The sequence below is a fragment of the Ricinus communis genome, chromosome 9, assembly GCF_019578655.1.
Source record: "Ricinus communis isolate WT05 ecotype wild-type chromosome 9, ASM1957865v1, whole genome shotgun sequence".
Classification (NCBI taxonomy): Eukaryota; Viridiplantae; Streptophyta; class Magnoliopsida; order Malpighiales; family Euphorbiaceae; genus Ricinus; species Ricinus communis.
In genome coordinates this window covers 20,999,650-21,018,289 of record NC_063264.1, presented here as the reverse complement: position 1 = coordinate 21,018,289, position 18,640 = coordinate 20,999,650, and the positions used below count along the sequence as shown (strand labels likewise).

The 18,640-nt window shown below is 40.0% G+C and overlaps 2 non-coding genes across 2 annotated transcripts; one reads left to right on the top strand and one right to left on the bottom strand.

The window, feature by feature from the left end:
* Positions 1-432: 432 nt before the first annotated feature.
* On the bottom strand, positions 433-538 carry LOC112536171. The gene has a single exon (XR_003080229.2). It is a non-coding gene; the product is annotated as a small nucleolar RNA R71 (small nucleolar RNA).
* A 17,145-nt stretch (positions 539-17,683) lies between these two features.
* LOC125371237 lies at positions 17,684-17,790 on the top strand. Its single transcript, XR_007217534.1, has one exon. It is a non-coding gene; the product is annotated as a small nucleolar RNA R71 (small nucleolar RNA).
* Positions 17,791-18,640: the final 850 nt, after the last annotated feature.

The window sequence follows — 18,640 nt, the reverse complement described above, 5'->3', positions numbered from 1 at the left end:
GATTGAAGCCCCTATGAATAGACCAGCAGGGATGGGAGACAACAACTAGGCTGTGGATGAAGCCAGGACAATGTACGAGTTTGCTAGAGCTCTTCTTGAGGGGACACAAATGAGTATATTGCGACCACCAGTGGTAGCCAACAACTTCGAAATAAAGCCAAACGTGATACAGATGATCCAAAATAGTGTACAATTTGGGGGACTACCGAGTGAGGACCCAAATGCTCACATCGCCAACTTCTTGAAGATCTGCGACACCTTTAAGATAGATGGAACAACTAATGATGCCATTCGGTTGAGGCTGTTTCCTTTTTCTTTGAGGAACCGAGCGAAAAAGATGGATGCAATCACTCCCAGCCAACACTATTACAACATAGAGATTGTTGGCTGAGAAATTTTTATATAAGTACTTTCTTCCTGCTAAAACTACTAAATCGAGAAATGATATATCTTCTTTTGTGCAGTTCGATGATGAGAGCATGTACAATGCTTGGAAGAGGTACAAAGACTTGCTCCGATGTTGCCCACACTACGGACTACCAGTATGGATATAGGTTCAGACCTTCTACAGTGTTTTGAACCTTGCTACTAGGCAGACGGTAGACGTTGCAGCAAGTGGGGCCCTGAACAGTAAGATGTCAGAGTAGGCGTAGAATCTGATAGAGGAGATGGCCATGAACAACTACCAGTGGCAATCCTTTAGGAGTCGGTCAGTCAAGCAGGGAGTGGTCAACCAGCTAGATTCCACAGCAGTCTTGGCAGCTCAAGTGGAGCTTCTGAACAAGAAATTAGACTAGCTTCAGATGCCGGTTCATGCAGCCTAGATAAGCTGCGAGTTTTGCGGTGGTCTGTTCAGCACTTGGAGAGTCAGATTGGGCAGATTACTAAGATGTTGTCTGAGGGGCAATATGGAGCGCTCCCCAGCACTACAGAGTCAAACCCGAGGGAGCATTGCAAGGCTATCACCTTGTGATCAGGTAAGCAGTTATCTAGTTCTTCACCATTAGCTGATGATGATGATGTTTCCATACATGATAAGCCAGCTAAGAAGGAGCCAGAGCCTAAGGTGATAGAAGTAGAGAAAGTGGAAAACAGGCAGAAGAGCCCTGTGAGAGCGTACCAGCCACCAGTCCCCTACCTTGCTCGACTTAAGCAGGAGAAGGTTGATAAGCAGTTTGGTAAGTTCCTTGACTTGTTTAAACAACTGTGTATTAACCTATCTTTTGTTGAGGCTATTTCGCAAATGCCGAAGTATGCCAAGTTCTTAAAGGAAATTTTGAGCAAGAAAAGGAAGCTGGAGGACTTGGGACTAGTGACTTTGAATGAGGAGTGTTCAGTTATTCTTCAGAACAAGCTGGCACTCAAAAGGAGATATCGAGGGAGTTTTACTGTTCCCTGCATCATTAGTGATTTACCTATTAGTGGTGCATGGGCTGATTTAAGAGCTAGTATTAATTTGATGCCCACTAGTTTTTTTGATAAGTTAGGATTGAGTGAACCTAAGCCCACTAGGATGAGCATTCAGTTAGCTGATAGGACTGTTAAGATTCCTAGGGGTATTACTGAGGATGTGCTTGTTAATGTAGATAAGTTTATTTTTCCTGTTGATTTTGTAATTATAGACATGGAAGGTGAGAGTACTGTGCCTTTGATCCTAGATAGACCTTTTCTTGCAACATCTAGGGTTGTTATAGATGTTTGTGATGGAAAACTTCAGCTTAGGGTAGATGATGAGACTATTACCTTCGACTTAGCTACTACTATGAGACATTATTTAGGCCATGATGATGTTTTGTTCTCTATGGATATTCTAGATGATGTGGTTGAGTCTCATTTGCATAAAATATTAGTTGATGATCCTTTGCAGGTAGCATTACAAGGAGATGATGAGGAGCTTTCCAACGAGCAAGTGCTGGAGCAAGTCGCTAGTTTGTTGGCTACTGAGCCTAGCTGTTCTACTGAACCTTTTCTTTCTCTTGACAGGTCAGGAGTGAAAAAGGTAAAGTCTTCTTTCGAGGATCCCCCAGTCTTAGAATTGAAGGAGTTACCTAAGCATTTGAGCTATGGATTTTTGATGAGGCGGAAAAGTTGCCTGTGATTATTGCAGCAGATTTGACGCTTGAGGAGCGAGAGATGACTTTAGACTCTCTCAAGAGGTATAAGAAGGCTCTTACCTACAAGATTACTGACATTCCTAGGATCAAACCTAGCTTCTGTTCTCACAAGATTTTGATGGAGGATAGTTATAGACCAGTAGTTCAGCCACAGAGGCGGCTTAACCCGCACATGAAGGAAGTAGTTAAGCTCCTTGATGCAGGTTTGATTTATCCTATTTTTGATAGTTCTTGGGTGAGTCCTATACAAGTTTGTGCCGAAGAAATGAGGCATGACAGTAGTTCGTAATGAGAAGGATGAGCTGATACCTACATGGATGGTAATATGCTTTCGAGTTTGAATTGATTATAGGAGGCTTAATGATGCAACTCGGAAGGATCACTTCCCTCTTCCTTTCATTGATCATATATTAGAGAGATTGGCAGGACATTTCTTTTACTATTTTCTTGATGGCTTTTTAGGTTATTTTCAGATTCTAATTGCACCTAAAGACCAAGAGAAGATGACTTTCACCTGCCCCCACCGGACTTTTACTTATAAACGAATGCCTTTTGGTCTATGCAATGCGCTAGCTACGTTTCAGCGGTGTGTGATGGCCATTTTTGATGATATGATTGAGGAGTCGATGGAGGTATTTATGGGTGACTTCTCTATTTTTGGTAATTCCTTTTCTCACTGTTTGGCAAATTTAGAACGCATGTTAGCTAGGTGTATTGAGGCTAACTTGGTGCAGAATTGAGAGAAGTGTCATTTTATGGTGAGAGAGGGAATTGTTCTAGGGCATAAGATTTCACATGCAAGGATGGAGGTTGATAGAGCTAAGATAGAAACCATATCTAAGCTGCCAACCCCTAGTTCTGTTAGGGCTGTTAAGAGTTTCTTAGGCCATGCTGGTTTCTATAGAAGGTTTATTAGAAATTTCTCTAAGATTGCTAGGCTTCACCTGATTGGGGCCTACCCTTTGAGCTAATGTGTGATGCTAGTGATTATGCAGTTGGAGCTGTACTTGGATAGAGGTTTGATAAGAAGTTCCAACCCATTTATTATGCTAGCAAGACTTTTACAGGAGCCCAGGAGCATTATACTACTACAGAGAAGGAGTTGTTGGCTATTGTTTATTATGCCTTTGACAAATTCAGATCATACCTCGTCTTATCAAAGACCATCATCTTCACTGACCATTCAGATTTGAGGTATTTTTTTAATAAGCATGATGCTAAGTGAGATTGATCAGATGGATTTTATTATTACAGGAGTTCAACATTGAGATCAGAGATAAGAAGGGCGCAGAAAATTTGGCAGCGGATCACTAATCAGACTAGAGAATTCGAGCTTGGAAGCACTTGATGGGAGCACGATAGATGATCGATTTCCATAGGAGCACTTGTATTCATTGAAGGTATATTCTGATCCTCCTTGGTTTTCCGATTATGCTAACTACCTTGTGGCTCCCTCAGTGCATAAGAAGAAGAAACTAAAAGCTAAATATGAATAAATAAAATAAAGAATGATGAATAAACTAAAATTAAATCATGAACCAGAGAGGAGTTGATTGGTCAACAACTTTCCTAGACCTAAATTTTATGAGCCAGCTTAAAAACCAAGAGGAAATTCACATGGGCCTACCTAATAATACTCCGACCCAAATTTCTTTATTAAATGCATTCCAAACATTATTCCTGCTTTTATTATGCTTGGATTAATTGAAAAGAACAGGATTTCTCACGATGGTGCAAATCCTGAATCTAAATATTTAGGCATGCCTCGATACTCGGTCTTCCATCTTTCCTCCAAAAGATTCCTCTGCGATCATTCGGAGAATGATATCATATTCGATTCGCCAATTTTCTTTCTTCCCATTTGTCCAAGTATTGGATCGGTGCCTATGATTGCTGCTTCTATGTGCTTTGACTCAACACTCGTGTTTATGCTTGCCAAATAAAATAAAACCATCACACTAAACATAGATTAGAAAGGGATGAATAAAAGAAATGAAGAAATGAGAACATAGGTAGGATTTTAGATCCATAGGTAGGATTTTACTCCTTATGCCATAAGTATTGCCATAAGGAATCATTGGAACGCATTTAACAAGCTTGATCAGTGGCATTGGGGCTCAGTTTGATCATCAAGCAGGATGAGATGTAAATCTAAGGATGTAAGCGAGTGTTTTGATGCTTGGGATGCTTATAATGAAGTAATTTGGGTTGAAGTGTTATTACATAGGCCCACATGAATTTTCTCTATCTTTGTTAAGCTGGCTCATAAAATTTGGGACTACGAGAGTTATTGACTAGTCAACTCCTCTCTAGTTTTTGAATTGACTTTAGTTTATTAATCTTTTCTACTTTATATATTCATATTTAGCTTCTAATTTCTTCTTCTTATCGAATAAGGGCTTTCACACTATGAAAATCGCATGAACTGAATATTTTAGGCTAGTGAGCATATTATTCAAGTCTTCTACCTTGCGGGAAATCAAGATATGGGCTCGTTGAAGAACTTTGCAGACTTATCAATGCTCGTGCTAGAGAACATAGACTTATCGCTCACGTTCTTTCTTTGTTTTGTGTGTTCCTTATTTACCCTTATGTTTAAATCAATTCGATTTAATCCCTACGCTTAGCCGTATGGAAAAGAACAAAGAACTTGTGATTTTTTTCCTTATCGGACCTAAAATCCTACTTATGTTATTATTTTGTTCGTTTCTTTTGTGCCTCTCTTTCTAATCTCTATCTAGTATAATGGTTTGGAAAAATAAGCACCTCCAATGCTTGGAAAAATGCAAAGAAAGAAAATTACTTGATCGAGTATTGATATCATTCTCTATATGATCTCAGATATATCTTTTGTAGGAAGGACAAAATGATAAGAATGGAGGCAAGTGTAAATATTTCGATTCAATACTTGCTCTATTGGGATCTCCATCATTCCTTATTCTTCTAGGCATAAGGACTTTTGATGACACATGGATTGGTGTAAGTAATCATGGGAACACAATTGACAAGTTTGACTAGTGGCATTGGGGCTTAGCTTGATGATCAAGCAGGACGAGACGTAAATCCACGCGCATAAGTGGCAAATCATGTTGCTTTTTATTGATCCAATCATAATACAAGTGGGAATGTGAGCATTTTGATGTTAGGGGCGCATATAATGATGTAATTTGCATTATATTTTTATTAGGTAGGCCTATATGAATTTACCCTTGTTTTCGTTAAGCTAGCTCAGAAAATTTGGGACTACAAGAGTTTTTTACCAGTCAACTCTTATCTATTTCTTGATTTGACTTTAGTTTATTCATCTTTCTTTATTTAAATATTCATATTTAGCTTTTAGTTTCTTCCTCATATGGAATAAAGGCTTTTGCATTATTAAAACCGCATGCAACTGAATACTTGATGCCAGTGAGCATATTATTTCGATTCTCTACCTTGCGAGAAATCAAGTTATGGGTTCTTTTAAGAACTTTGCGAACTTATCAACACTCACATTGGCGAACATAGATTTTTCACTTAAGTCCTTCCTTTCTTTTGTGTTCTTTTTTTACCCTTGCATTTAAATCAATTCAATTTGATTCTTATGCTTAGCCATATGGAAGAGAATAAAGTACTTTAGTTTATTTATTTTTCTTTATTTATATATTCATATTTAGCTTCTAGTTTCTTCTTCTTATAGAATAAGGGCTTTCGGACTATAAGAACCGAATGTAATCGAATACTTGATGCTAATGAGTATATTATTTCAGTTTTCTACTGTGTGGGAGATAAAGTTATGGATTCTTTAAAGAACTTTGCAGACTTATCAGGTGTCGCACTAGCAGACATAGACTTATCACTCATGTACTTCCTTTCTTTTATGTTCTTTTTGTACCCCTATGTTTATAAAAATTCTATTTGACCCTTATGCTTAGTGTTATGGAAGAGAACAAAGAACTTTTGATTTCTTTCCTTATCGAATCTGAAGTCCTACCTATTTTCTCATTTTGTTCATTTCTTTTGATCCTCTTTTGTCTGGTATGATGGTTTGGTTTCATTTGAGGAGCATAAACATGACTGTTAAGAGAAAGCATGTGGAAGCAGCACTCATGGGTACCGACCCAATGCATGGACGAATGCGGAGAAAGGATATTAGTTGACCAAGTATTGATATCATTCTTTGTATAATTCCAGAAAAATCTCTTGGAGGAATAAAGGAACATCGAGAATTGAGGCACGCCTAAACATTCCGATAAAAGATTTGTTGCATTGGGATCTCCTTCATTCCTTGTTCCTCTAGGCATAAGGATTCCTAATGACACAAGGATTTTCATAATGAATCATTGGAATGCAATTGACGAGTTAGACCAGTAGCATTAGGGTTTAGCTTGACGATAAAGCAAGACGAGATGTAAATTCACACGCATAAGGGAGAAATCATGTTGTTTTCAATTAATCCAAGTGTAATACAAGCAGGAATGCAAGCATTTTGATGTTTGGGATGCATATAATAAAGTAATTTAGGTTGGAGTGTTATTATGTAGGTGCATGCAGATTCTCCATTGTTTTCATGAAGCCTCTCCATTGTTTTCATGAAGCCGTCTCTTAAAATTTGGGACTACAAGAATTGTTGACCAGTCAACTCCTCTCTAGTTCTTAATATTACTTTAGCTGTATGGAAGAGAATAAAGAATTTGTGATTTCTTCCCTTATCGGATCTAAAATCCTACTTGTGTTCTCATTTTTTTCGTTTCTTTCTTGCCTCTCTTTCTAATTGTTGTCTAGTATGATGGTTTGGTTTTATTTAGGGAGCATAGACACGAGTGTTGAGTGAAAGCGCATGGAAGCAGAAATCATAGGCACCAATCCAATTCTTTGACAAATGCGAAGAAAGACAATTAGTTAATCGAGTATTGATATCATTCTCCATATGATCACAATCAAATCTTTTAGAGGAAAGAGGGAACGATGAGAATGGAAGCACGTCCAAATATTACAATTCAGGATTTGGTCCATTGGGATCTCCATCATTCCTTATTCCTGTAGGCACAAGGACTTCTAATGACACATGGATTGGTGAATGGAATCATGGGAACGCAATTGACAAGCTTGGCTAGTGGCATTGGGACTTAGCTTGATGATCAAGAAGGACAAGAAGTAACTCCACGTGCAGAAGGGGGAAATCATGTTATTTTTTATTAATCCAAGCGCAATACAAGCGAGAATGTATGTCCATGCAAGTCATCAAGCATGTCATCTAAGTATAGAATAGGATGTTAATACTTTACCATTATTTTATTCACAGCACTACAATCAATGCACATCCTCCAAGTTCCATCCTTCTTCGGCACCAATTGTTAGATGTATATCCTAAATGCCAATTGGACCTTTACTTTTTGGTTAATACATTGTGATATTATTATATAATGAATATCTTTTATTAAAGGCAGTTGTCTATCATTCATTTTTGTAGTAACAAAATTATTGAATGAGTCCAATAATATTTATTAAAGACTCCATTCTTAAGAGTTGAGAATCTGAATAACGGATGATCTTTAGAATAAATATTATAAAATAGTTCTTGGTCATAGGATTAAATACTGGACATCTTTAATCTGGAAGACAACATAATGCATTTAACCCTATGATTAGTATGAGATACTAATATGTATAGGAGGGTGAGTCTCATCTCATTTAGTATGAGTTACTAAGTAAATCAAGAACTAATTGATGGTTTCTTTATGCAACCTACACCTAAGGCAATGAACCTATCGATGCAGCCTAGCACTAGTGAGTATCAAGGTCGTATCCCTGGAGATCGGGTGAGCCTAGAGTTACTACTGTTTGCTATGTTATCTAGTCTGAAATAGGGTGTGAAAGTTCTAACGTACTAGCTAATGGTTATGAGTGCAACCTAATGGAATCTCTTCCTATCGGATTACTACAGATTAGCATTAAGTATGATTTAAAACTATTAAGAGTTATTAGTTCTTAATCCGGCGAGTAAATCAACCTTATCTCTAAGTGTTAACTACTAGTTCTTACTATTCAATGTCCAATTATAACAAGCATTTCTCAATGTCAAGAAACAACCTAATAAACAATTAATCCAACGTCTCAAATTAACTGAATCAAACTTTTATTACTGAATAGCAAGAAGATTGCAAGAATGACAGTTATAAAAACTAACAATTAAGCATAATCCATCAACAAAGGTGAACCCTAATGGATTCAAAAGATCTAGCTACTCATGTTCATGGTTAAAGCAATTAGGGAACAAAATAAGGAAAAACAAATTAAAGGCATGTACACCCTTCTCTTTCAAGCTGAATGAGAAACCCTAAAATTGCAAAATTCAAAATCTCAAACCCTAGTTGCCTCTTGAATGCTCCCAAAGTTTGTCTTGATCTTCAATTCGATGTTGGAACAAGTGAAATCCCCCTTCAATTGATGAATTTTAATCTCTCAAGGTCTACAATTGAGGTATAGGAAATAATTGATTAAGTGTGTGTCTTGGAATTCAGTCCAAAAATCGTCCCCCTTCAAAAAGAATTCAAAATCGCCTATATAGTTGATTCAGCATGGCCGGAGTCCAGGCTGTGATGATTCAGCACGGCCGGAGTCCAAGCTGAACTGCAGGAGTCTGGCCGACTCTTTCGTGCCGAGGCCACCAAAGTCGTGCCTAAGCTCACTGCTCGATCCATCACAGTCCGGCTGGAGGGTGGTGGCTACTAAGTCGTGTTAAATGGCACAATTGGGGATAGCCTCTCAGTAATTCAAGACGGCCGAGTCCAAGCCGTGCTCAACCCTCTGGGTGCTACTCCTCGCCCAATCCCGATGGATTTTGGTCCGTAATCACACGTATGTCCCTCGATTCACCGATGATGTCCTTCGAAAATGACCTGAAATGAGAAAGGAAACAAAAGACAGGTGATTCTAGCATAAAACGGGATAATCATGCATAAAAAATGTAAATAATCGGGCATGAAAACATGTGTATTATGATGCTTATCAAATTACCCCATACTTAAACTTTTGCTTGTCCTCAAGCAATTTACAACTCACTCCTCAAACAGATACCAAATAACTCGATCAAATGCATTGCAGGAGGTTAGCTCAAAACAAATTTCAAAACTCCGTAATGATTTTTCCCAAAATCCCCAAATCACTAAATCCTTAAGAGAGAGAACAAACTTAATAAAGTTGCTAAAGTTAAAATGATAAACCATCTAAATTGAGAAATTGAGAACCATGCCTCACAAGATGTCACTCAAAACACACAAGTGTATATAGGTGAAAGAAGATCGCCAAGCTCTCAACGCAAAAATACAGAAAAAGTGCTTACCATAGGCTTGCTTATGGATTCAATCTCCACTACTACGAAATAATCAATAATCATGATCAAAGGGTCTTGAGCCAGGTTGTAATGGGGTTAAGGTAAGGTACGTATAAATATGGAAAGTAGGCTACAAGTTGCTGGAAGTTAAGCAAGTAATGCAAGAAAGTAACGAAGGATCAAGTGTTGTACCAAAATGAACACTAAGTTGCTCTAAAAATAAGATGATGCTCGAAATGAACTAAATTAATACTTTTTTTATATAATTATATATATACTATGTATATATATTACAACAGCTTATGTAGGAGTTGCTGGTTATTGACACATACAATAATTGAAGGGAGCATCTATGAAAAATCTGGCAACTTAGTGAAATATATGAATGCAGATTGATCCAAAGTAAAATGCAGCATAACTTATATAATTTCCAGCAACAATGGTAGAAAGAATGGTCAAATGAATAGAAGTGATACAATGAGTGTTACTGTTATTATTGTCACGAAAGGAAGGGCTAAGGCTCAAAATTGGTTCAATAAGGGAAAAACAGGGTTAGGCTTTTTGGCCAAATTGTGTAAATTCTAAGTGCCCAAATCATCTCATGATTATTGACAATTCATGTAATCTCAACAAATATCGTAAAGCAAGTTCTAGAAACAGAGATTCTGTAAAATGCTCACTAATGAAAGAAAAGGGAGCATAATAGTGATGCACCAATTGGCTTAAAATCTCACCATTTGAGTTGGTTAAAATTGCATGAATTCTCAACCCAAAGTTTAAACAGTCAATCACAATAATAAGCAGCAATATTAATAGTGTTCTATATCTAAGATAAAGTAATATGGAAAAATTAAGGAAAAATACCAGTTTTACCTGGCTGGATTGTAGTTAAGAGATTTATTCATTGCCTTCTTCCCAACAAGGTTCGATAAAAGCTATAAGGGAATCCATTCAAAGGAGAAAAAGTCATCAACTACTTAATTAAAACAAAGCTCAAGATAGGCACAACATCGGTAGGTACCTACCCCACATTTTAGTATAACACTGTCCACAGTGTTAGAGAGATGAAGACTGAGGAAGCATATGATTCACACATTATGGTTATGGAAGATCATGCTGATTTTTTTTTTTAATTAAAAAGGCATAGTGTTCTACTTAACATAAACAGACAAGTGCAAGGAAATAACATAAAATTAAGCAAGCTACAAGCAAGAAAGTAAAAGGAGATAATAAATTGAAAGAAAATAAATAAAAATAAAAAAATAAAGAAAAGGATGGAGGAAAATATCACAAATTTTTCTTTCCGCTAGAGTCTCACTGACCTGTATCCTCACCGGTTGGATCTACTCGAAGTCAAAGGTGGAAGTTTGCCGAGGTGGTCAAGGGTGGATCGTGGTCAGGAAGCATGTCGCCAAATCGAACTCCATATCATCAATGAGCGCTGATTTTGTGCTCAGCCATCTTTTGAATCGCACTACTATGAAGTCTGGGTGACCTGTCTTTCTAAACCACTGTGAACTGCTAGTATACTGCTCAAATCGCCTAACTATGCCTTCGCTTTCTTGAAACCGCACAAACTGGGCATCACGCTGGCCGAGATCGCAGATGATCTGATTTGGCCGCCAAAGCACCGATCCGACGCTCGATGGCTCTCACCGAACGAGGATAAGGCTCCAGATGAAGGCATAAACACTCTAGCTGGGTTAGGAATCCTAACATCCGGATCCCACCGACAGATGTCATTCCTCTAGCCGCCTCTAGCTTCCCGACTATTGTGCTCACGAGCCTATATTCAATACCATGTGGATGTCTAGTGGCCGTGATCATCCGCATGTTGATCATCCTGTCCGATCCCTAGTGGTGTCATGTCACCAATATTTGAAAGTTCCGGTGCATACCGTCCAATACATCTAATCTCTTAGCTAACCTAGTCACGTACGGACCAAACAACAATGCATCTTCTTCCGAGTCTACTATAAATGAACGGACTTGGCGAGCCAATAAATATCCTAAGTCTAGCTTCTTCCGATGTTGCATAGCCCGGAGAATAAAGACATCGATCATGTGGATTGCCCCTAAACTGCCCCTCGCTCAGAATGGTGTAAGCTAGTAGGGTATGAATGTAGCGGAGATGGTCCGGTGGCTAGAGGCCTTAGACCGCTGGTAGTATGTTTCCGGCCTCATTACCAATGAGTCCCACATGGCGTCATATGAAATTGGGTGGATGTAGAGACATCCCCGATACTCCTCCCGAGATTTCTTGTTCAGGTCCATAATCCCAAATGCATGCCAAATTTGGGACCGACATCGAGAACCCTTCCCCAAGCCTAAAATAAATTGCATCAGCCGATGCCATTGGGATATGTCAGCAGGAAGAAGGTGCCGAGGAACTTGATCGTAAGCTCATGGTAGGTTGGCTCAATGATGTCAAAGAATCTCGTGATACGTAGTCTCGATCTGCGTGCACATCTCGAGCCAATCCCACTCTCTCTAGGGATGTGAAGTCTATGCAACGGCTCGCCATCACTTGCTTCCATCTCATGACTTGGAATCTACTTTCATTGTCTGTGACAGGGAATGTCCACAATGGATGACGGCCAAGTGTGGATGGATTCACAGCAGTGCTTCCCGAGGCCCGACTATTCACGTTGTGGTGGAGGTGGAAGTGCCGGTGCTGGTTCGCTCGTGGAGGAAGACGTTCCTTCACCACGCGATCGTCAAGCTTTCACGAGATTTATCGCTAGTCATATCACCTAATGCAACGAATTATTAGTTTTTGTAAGAATTCAAGTTAATGAAAGAAATAATCTACCGAATCAACAACATAATGATTATACTTGACTAACCAAAAACTTGTATAAACTAATAAACCGATACATACCAATCTAATTTATCATGAACCAAAGCAATTGCAATTTAAGTCTAAACATTATTCATGCTTTGCATGTCAGAGGCATATTTTATTTCCACCAAAACCCCACACTTATCATTTCATAACCAACGCACCACAAACACAACAACTAATGTAAATTAACCTAACCAAGGTCATATAGTTACAATATAAAGAGCCACCAAGATATCCTAGCATGTCCTAACAAAAGTATATGTCTAAAATAGAAGTGAAATCATAATAAAAAAAAATATAATGCAACAAATGAAGGACTTACCCGAGTTCATTTAGAAAGTGAGAAGGTGAGATAAGGGTATAAGAACAACACCTTTGAGCTAAGAAAAACAAAAGGGAAGCAAAATTTTGGAGGCCTCCCCTTCTTATAGGCGTGCCAAAGAGTGAGGGTAAGGTCAGTGTCGATAAGCACACGGCTAGACTCAACCCGTCGATCCTTTAGCCTTCTTTGGATGCTTCGCACTGGCAGCTGCACAGTGTTTCAAAGACGGCCAGGGTTGTGTCCCGTGTCGCTTTCTAAGCCGATAATTACTTTATCCTTCAACACGGTCTTGACTCGTCAGTGCTCATCGACGGCCCGGTGATGCAGCTCGTGATGGCCACTTAAACCGTGGTGAACGGAGTTTTTCTTGTTGCCATCTCGAGTGCCTTGCCCCCATACCTATAATTAACACATATGCATGTAATTAGATCATAAAACAAGTAGATATGGTCAAACAAAGAGTCCTCTTCGATTCTATAAGTCCAAAATTAAAAACCTAATTATTTTAAGCAACTATAATAAAGTCAAATGAAAATGATGAAACAATCACAACTAATTAAAAACATAAAAGTATAATCCAAGTCGAATGTATGTAAAAGTGCTTATTTGCAGTAGTCTTGCTTGACTCATTCGGATCACCCTTCCTCGGCATACAAAGTCAGTCAACTCGTTGCTCACTATCCAACGAGTTACAATGGTATCGCTTTAGCCGATGGCCGTTCACTTTGAAGTTTCCCTTCTCCGGATGATGCAACTCTACCACTCCATATGGAAAGACTTGTCCGATCCGAAATGGTCCGGACTCAACGAGTTTGTAGCTTTCCGGAACAGACGGCGAGAGTTGTAAAGCAACACTCGATCCCCAACCTGAAACTCCTTAGGCTCACGAATCCTTTGATCATGCCATTTCTTAGTCCTTGCTTTGTAAGTTGAGGAGTTTCGTCACTGGCGCCACTCATCTAGCTCACTCACCGCCATTGTCGCTCCTTACCTGCAGAATCAATATCAAAGTTACAAGTTCTAAGGGCCCAAAGTGCCCTATGCTCTAACTCAACGGGCAAATGACATGACTTTCCATAAACAAGGCGATGCATGAAACCTATAGATGTCCTAAAAGCGATCCTAAACGCCCATAATGCATCATCTAACTTAAGAGTCCAATTCTTCCCATCGGTACTAATCTGCTCTTCTAAAATACATTTAATACCCCTATTAGTTACCCTCAACCCGCCCACTAGTCTGTGGGTGATGGAGTAGAGAACCGATGAGTAACCGCATCGCTAGTACTTTTCTAATTGGGTGTTGCGTAAATGTGTTCCTCTATCACTAATAAGCGCCTAGGTATGCCAAACCTAGCAAACAATCGCTAAGGAACCCGCACAACCCTAGCATCATCAATACAATGAGCTTCTTACTAGAGAAATATTCAACAAAGAACTAGAATGTACTTATTACCATACAAGAGGAAAGGGTCCATGAAGTTGATGCCCAAACATCAAAATCTCAACGACTTGCACACCAGTTTGGGGCATCTCATCACGAAGAAGATATTATATCTGGCACCGGCAAGGGTCACAACCCTTAACAAATTTCCGTGCATCTTGGAGAGCGTGAGCCAATAGAATCCCGCCTAAGACCTTCCCAAAGATGGTTTGTCATTGATGACCTCTAAAGGTCCTCATGGCATTGCTTCAATATTTGGAGAGTCTCCTCGCCATATACACAACGAATCACCCGACCGCATATTACTTTAAACAAAAAGGATCTTCCCAAATATAGTATTTCAAATCAAGCATTTCTTCTTTGTCGATACATCATACCTTTGGTAGAACCCTAGCAACCAAATAGTTAGCGTAATCGAAACCGGGGAGTATCAGCAGTATACCGAGTGATATACAAATGTTCTTCCGAAATCGATCGTCTATGGCCGTCTCATCAAGTGCATCCAAGTGAGGATTTTCTAATCTCGATAAATGGTCCACGCGATTCTCTGCGCCCTTCTTATCCTTGATCTCGACATCAAATTCTTGTAATAAAAGAATCCACCGAATCAATCTCTGCCGCATCATTTTCGGGAATAAGTACCTCAATACCGAGTGGTCCGTGAAGACAATGGTTTTGGAGAGAACGAGGTATGTTCTAAACTTGTCAAGGTGTAAACAACGGCCAATAACTCCTTCTACTGTGGTGGTGTAGTGTTCTGCCCTCGCAAGGTCTCACAGTAAATGGGTTGAAACTCTTTAATCCTCCGTCCAAGCACAGCTCCAACTGCATAATCACTAGCATCGCACATCGCTTCAGGCGACTTCAATCGGGAGAAACCATGATTGGGGTCAGAGTTAAGTTTCTTAATAACTCAAAAGTCCACGCATGCATCATCAAAGATAAAAGGTACATCCTTAACTAACAATTGAGTGAGAGGCCTAGCAATCTTAGAGAAATCTCTAATAAATCTCCTATAAACCCCTGCATGGCCCAAAACTCTAATGCCTCTTTAACAGGAACTAGGAGGAGGTAGCTTAGATATTACTTCTACCTTAGCTCCATCCACCTTCATCCCGTACCGAGAGATCTTATGCCCCAAAACAATCCCCTCTCACCATGAAATGGCATTTTCCCAGTTTAGTACCAAGTTAGCCTCAATACACCTAACTAACATGCGCTCAAGGTTTGCCAAACAAAGAGAGAAAGAATTACCAAAAATAGAGAAGTCATCCATAAATACCTTCATAGACTCCTCATCAAAATAGCCATCATGCACCGCCGAAATGTAATTGGTGCATTGCACCAATGGCATCCGCCTATAAGCAAATCAGGGTATGTGTGAAGGGTCTGGTCCTCGTGCACAGAATCAGTAACTCAAAAGCCATCAAGAAAACAATAAAACATGTGACCGCTAAACGTTCAATCATCCGATCAATGAAAGGAAGAGGAAATGGTCCTTCGAGTTGCATCATTAAGCCTACGGTAATCAATGCAAACCCTGAATCACATCGTCTCGAGCTGGATCAACTCATCCTTCTCATTCCTTACCACCGGATGCCTCCCTTCTTGGGTACAACCCGCATGGGACTAACCCACGAACCGCCGAAATGGGATATATTAAACCCGCATCAAGAAGTTTAATTACCTCCTTCTTTACCACTTCTTTCATGTTCGGATTGAGTCGCTGAGGTCGACCTACCAAACCGTCCCCCAATGAAATCTTATGAGAGCGGGAAACTTGGATTTATGCCCGGGATATCTGCTATATTGAAAGCAAAGGCCTTCTTGTACTTCCTTAGAACTTCCAACAAGATGGCTTTTTCTTCGAGTTAGACTACCGCATGATTACCGTAAGCGCTTCTCTTCATCCAGAAGGCATAAACCAAGTGGCTCTCAGAACTCCTTCAGTTCTAAGACCGTGGGTCCTCGAATGAAGTCTTTACTTTCCGCATCCCGCACTGCCAAGAAAACAGATAGGATCATTGACAAGCTCCTACCGTGGTTAATAAATAACGAGTTGCTCCAACACTTGCTCGTTGGACAACTCCTCCTCATCCTCAGCCTAATGCTACTTGCAAAGGGTCGAACATAAAATTTCTTGTAAATGGGACTCAACCACATCATCAATCACATCAATAGAATATACGATTATCATAGTCCAGTTGATCGCCCTCATGGAAGTGGTTAGTCAAAGGTAATGGTCTCATCATTAACTCTAAGCTTAAGCTTTCCATCGCTACATCGATAATACTCGATGTAGCTAGGAAAGGCCTACCCGGGATAAGAGGCACAGGCTCTCACCCTCCATATCCATTACCACAAAATCCACAGGAAAGATAAATTTATCTACATTTACAAGTACATCTTCAACAATACCTCTAGGAATTTTAACGATTCTATCTCGCTAACTGAACACTCATCCTAGTAGGCTTAGGTTCATGCAACCCTAATTTGGCAAATAAACTAGTGGGCATTAAGTTAATACCGGCTCCTAAATCAGCCAATGCACCACTAATTGATAAATCACCAATCATACAAGGGATAGTAAACCCTGATCTCGTCGCTGAGTGGCAATTTGTTCCTCGAGAATAGCCAACACTCCTCATTAAGCACCACTGACCAAGATCCTCCAACTTCCTCTTGTTGCTCAAAATCTCCTTTAAAAATCAGCGATTTCCAAGACCGTGAAATTGCCTCAACAAAAGGTAAGTTAATTTTTACTGCTTAAATAAGTCAAGAAACCATCAGAGTTGTCCACCATATCCTGCCTCAACCTCGTGATATGGTACCGGGACCGATGCTCCCAAGACAGGCTCTTTTCGTCTGCCTTCTTTCATTCTCTCATTCTCTACCACCTCAAGGTCCGGTCCTTCCTTAGTCAGGCTCGACTCGCATTTATTGACTCAGAGTGCTAGGAGTGATCTTGGAGGTCTCTCGAAAGCATCTTAGAAATTTGGCCAATTTGAGTCTCCAAGTTCGAATCGAGGCCCGATTCCTAAGCACTATCGGCTGGAATCTTGTTTCAGATGTCACAAACTTCATTATGAGCTCCTCTAAACTTGACTTCTTTTCTTGTGGAGGAGGAGCTTGTGCAGCCCACCGGTCTGCTGTGGTCGTTGATGAAGTCTTTGAAAATCACACTGGGCATTATTGTTCCTCCAACTGAAGATTGCGCCATCCGTGGTTGTATGTATCGTAGGGTTATTCTCATTGCCTCGGGCATTCCCTGCTCAACATCGAAGATATAGTAGAATTAGATGGAAAACTAGTAGAAGATGAAGCAAACATACCTCCAAAGACAGTCAGACCGTAATACGGGCCACCACAAAACTCGCAGCCCAACGCTCATTGCATGAACCGACATCCGAGTTGGTCGATCTTCTTGCTAGAAGCTCCATTTGAGGCCGCCAAGGTCATAGAGTCCACTGTTGACCACCTTGTCTCCGGTCGCCCTAGAGGATTGCCACTAATAGTTGTTCATGGCCATTTCTATCAAGTTCGAGCCTTTGCCGCCTTACTATTTAGCGCCACTCACCGCAAAGATCCACCATCTCGCCAGGTTCAACCCATTGTAGAAGGTCTGAACCTGCATCCACACTGGCAATCCGTGATGTGGGCAGCATCTCAAAAGATCTTTAAATCTCTCCCATGCATCGTACATGCTTTCATCATCAAACTGCACAAAAGAAGATATGTCATTTCTAAGTTTAGCAGTTTTAGCGGGAGGAAAATACTTATATAAAATTTTTCTACCAACGCCTTCCGGTGTGTGATCGCTCATTGCGGGAAGAGATTGCAGCCATCTCTTTGCTCTGTCCCTCAAGGAAAATGGAAACAATCTCAGCCGAATGGCATCATCGGTTGTTCCATTTATTTTGAATGTGTCATAAATCTCCAAAAAGTTGGAGATATGTGCATTGGGATCCTCGCTGGGCAATCCTCCAAACTGCACGCTTTGTTGTATCATCCGGATAACATTGGCCTTTATCTCAAAATTGTTGGCCACATAGCAGTCCGACTATACTAGTTTTCGTCCCATCCAAAGAAGGTCGAGCAAACTCGACATCGCTCTTCGATCCTCATCGGCGTGGGGTCATGGTTTTCCATCGTGTCTAGTCTATCCAGTGTACCAACCTCAATCTCCTCCTCTTCTAATTGCAACCTCTTCCAAGAGTCCGGAGGATCGCTCGGATCGACAGAGGCTCTATAAGATTCGAGTTTGAGCTCCCGGTCATAAACTACCCAAACCGAAAGTCCACAAACCAATCAACAAAAATAATATAATAATAAATAATAATAAAAGAATAAATGAATAAACAAATAATGACTAAATTAACACAAAACAATTCACTCTAGTTCACCGTTACAAGAACGGCTAAAAAACTTGATGGGCTCTTTATGCAACCTACACCTAAGGCAAAGTGAACCCACCGATGTTTCCTAGCACTAGCGAGTATCAAGGTCGTATCCCTGAGATCGGGTGAACCTAGAGTTACTACTATTTGCTATGTTATCTAGTCCGAAATAGGGTGTGAAAGTTCTAACGTACCGGTAATGGT